Here is a 4,045-nt window from a genome sequence, read left to right on the forward strand (position 1 = left end):
TTTGGCAATAGACTGGGTGGATGTGCATCAGGTCTGACGTCTGGGCCCAGACAGGTACCCCAGTGGTACGAAGTTTCTAAAGGGCTGCCGGTGCAGACTGGGGCAGATGGGAAACAAGGCTGGCAAGTGACACACTGGGGTTGTCACCTCAGTCCGGAAAAATTTCTGGACACTCAGTCATTGACCAAAATTTTTGCACATAGTGAAACCATTCCAAAGGTTGTTTAGGTCTGCTTGATATCAGAATTGATAGGGGTATTCCCTGTCACAGAATGAAATCCTTTCTTCAAGGACAGATGACCAGGATCCGAGGTGATCCTGGGAAATCCTGGGTGGGTGGCAACCCTATGACAGGTAATAAGCAGATGAGCTTAGGGACTTTCCTCTGGTGAGTGGCTACTTCCAGGTTTTGAATTGCATGAATTTTTAATCCAATAATTTAATCTATCCATGAACTACCTATGTGAGGGGTCTCAAAGGGAAGGAAGGATTGACTTTTCCTTGTTCCTTGTGAAACTGCCGTGAAGATGCAGAATTTTGAGGCTTCCCTTGAGGAGATGACAAGCATTTTATCTGGCGGATTTTAATGATACGGTAGTGATGTGTGGCCCCACAATGTTCAGGATGTTTAACCGAATCTCAGCAGTGATTGAAAGGTCCTGTGATGTGGGCTTCTTCATAATGTCTGGTGATGTGTATCTGGCTGCAGAGACCCCAAAGCACACCTGACCAGCAAATATCCGTAACGGGAAATTTATATACTGCTAGAGTATATAAGTAAGATGAAATGCCATATGAGAGGATGTTTGGACTGTTAGAGGGGCGAGGAGGGAGGGACTCAGCAGCAGTCAAATGCAGAGTTTTAACCACTTGATTCATTTACATGTTGCCGGCCTGAACAAGATCACCAGCGTGAGTGTAAACTTCACAGTGAAAAAGAATAATGTAGAGAGCAGGTGGCAGGCTGCTGCATTGAAGGGACAGTCTAGGGCCGGGGGACCGGGGGGGGGGTTTGCTGATATATATGCAAGGGAGGAGCAGGGCCCTGCGCAACTGAAACTGTTGTTGTAATCAGTTACGTTGCAAGTATTTCCAGTTTATAACTGGAGAATCAAAATGGCTATCAGACTGGCTATCAAAATGTACTTAAGAAGAAAACAAGCATTACAAAACACTGATTATGCCTAAACTTTCCCACCTTTTCCCAATTATTTTAAGCTGATAACATCCTTTTAACAGAAACTTATCTACCATCTACTCATCAATCTACTTATTCTCTGCAAGGTGCTGGTGAGACTGGGGTCCATCCCACGAAGTAGAAGGCGCAGGATAGGTGCAGCTTTCACTCTACAAAATGAAAAGCAAGAAATGCAGGAAATCTGTCACTATTGTTGCAGAGCATATTTGATATTAAAAAAAGGGGAAGCATTTCTCTGCAGAAAAGGAAGATGATGAAATGGAAGCTTAGGAAAATGTGTAAACAGAATGTTCAACCTGAGTAGAATGAAGTGGGTGGATTTCACAATGTGCTTTTACTCATAGCATATCTGGAGTTGCGTGAGAGATTTCTATATCTCACACACTCTTGTAAATCACAGTCGCACAGTAGTAACTCATAGAACAAACTCCAAACACGTATGTTTTCAATCTCAGTGCTTGGGTCTTGCCAAGACTGGGCCTGATTCAGAGACCACCCCTTGGGTAGGGCTGTACTTTACTAGCCAAATCAGCTGAGAATCCTGCATGACTGGGCTGCCCTCACCAAGCTACAGCCAGACGATGTCTTCAGTGTCATTCTTTCTTACAAATGCTGAAATCTCTGTTGTTTCTCTGTTGTGGCTGTCATTGGTCAATATCGAGGCTGTAGATTTGGGTATGGATGGTAGGGACATGTCCCCATCAATGCCGAGGGAGAACTGTGTGTGTTTAGGTGTGTGTGTGTGTTGGGGGGGTAGTTTCAGGGTCGATTTGCTCCCTACCAGTATTGAAACCAAATCTATGCTCTTGATCAATATTCAACAAATATCCTTTATTTCTGGCAATATGTCATTCATTGACAGACATTCCATATATAGAGAATGCATTCCTGAATTAATGAGATATACTGCACTCAGTGAACTAATTTAAAAAACATTGTAAAATGTTTTATGCTGTTAAAAGGTAAAATTGTGTAAATCAATTTTTCTAATGCAAAATCTCTAATATGAACTACACAAAATGTAGTTTAAACTGAATATAGAAAATATTCTTAAGTGTGACTTGATGACAGGTGTTTCAGGTTTTTATGCTACCAGGTACTACATACTAGAGTTGGATGTCTCGAGACCAGTCTTGGTCTCGAGACCACTTTTACGTGGTCTTGGTCTGGTCACAGTCTCGACAGTCTTTAGTCTTGGTCTTGTCTTGGTCTCGAATCCCTCGGTTTTGTCTTTGTCTCGCTGTCTTGGTCTTGCTGTCTCAGATCAACATAGTGGTCGGGAGATTTGGAGCGAAAAGTTTCCATGACACACAACGTAATGTTCGATAATGCAACATTATTATTATTTCGCCTTTCGTGCCCTTCAAATGCAACCAATCAATGATATGCATGCATTTTGTTGTGATTCAGACATTGGCGCACATCCAATCAAAATACGCGTTATATGCGCAAAATAAGTGTAGCGCTAGTTAAACGTTAGATCCAGCATCACAGGCTATAAGATGTTGCAATCTTTAGTTTTCCTGAAGTGCAATCAACCACTATTTTAAAATGTGAACTATTTTCTCTCTCCCTCCTCTCTGAAAATATGCCTATTAACAGTGATGCTCTCGTTCTCTCTCTCTCTCATTCTCTCTCTATTTTTAAGTATTTCTTCTAACTGTATTAGTTTATCAATCTGTTATTTGTCCATAATGTCTGTGTTCTATTGTTCTTGCCCTACTGAACAACAGGCTTGATATCCTTGGCAGTGTGTTGTAATCACATGCCACTGCAGATGCCACTGCAGACATCAAGATGTCAGAATCTTTTAAGCACTTGTCCTTATTCTTATTAATGCACAATTTGATGTGCAGTTTGTATTGGTATATAGTATTTGTAGTTTGCATTTGATTCATATGACATGTGCACATGTCTTTATATTGTTTGATTACAGTATTTTACTTAAAATGGTGTTGACTAAATAAATGTGACCATTGACTTTTAAATAACATCTGCATATGACGTTGTGTTGACTTAACAGGCCTAATCCATTTCAGGGAACTTGATATCATACAGTGTCATTTGGCTAGTACTACTACAATGGGACATGATGCAATTTCAAGTTTATAATTGTGTATCTTCAATTTGATGTTACAATTTCTTCTACAAATTAAGTATAATTGAAACCAGTTACATATTTCTCATTCTTTAGACAGTTGTTGGAGGTGTTAGCTGTTTTGTCAGATGACTTTGGGACCAGTCAGCACCCGTCATGTCAGTCCTCAACAGCACACAAAAGTTAAGGGAGTCTTTTTTTTCCGGTCTCTGTCTCGGTTTCGGTCTTGGTCTTGTCTCGACTTTGTCTTGGTCTTGACTCGGTCTGTCTTGGTCTTAGCCTTGGTCTCGATACCCTCTGGTCTTGGTAGTGTCTTGGTCTTGGTTTAGGCCAGGGGTGGGCAATCTTATCCGCAAAGGGCCGGTGTGTATGCAGGTCTTTGGGGTAACCTTTAGGTCAGCTGCTCAAACCCAGGTGTGAGGACTCATCAGCCAGTCAGTCCTCTAATTAGTAATATAATGAGGGAGCTGCAGCGAAAACCTGCATACACACCGGCCCTTTGCAGATAAGATTGCCCACCCCTGGTTTAGGTGGTCTTGACTACAAGTCTACTACATACAAACTGTGTACGTCTAGTGAGCAGGTGATGAACAACAGCGCCCCCTCAGGAAGTTCATAACCTTCCACAAATGGCAAGTTTCTCACCCAGTGGCTGACACTGAGTTGTCATTCATTCGTTCAAAATAAGGAATCCATCATGATTTCTGAGTCAGTATGTGGTTAGAACATGCAACTTTATCTGTTGATAC

Source organism: Paramormyrops kingsleyae, chromosome 11 (genome assembly GCF_048594095.1).
Source record: "Paramormyrops kingsleyae isolate MSU_618 chromosome 11, PKINGS_0.4, whole genome shotgun sequence".
Classification (NCBI taxonomy): Eukaryota; Metazoa; Chordata; class Actinopteri; order Osteoglossiformes; family Mormyridae; genus Paramormyrops; species Paramormyrops kingsleyae.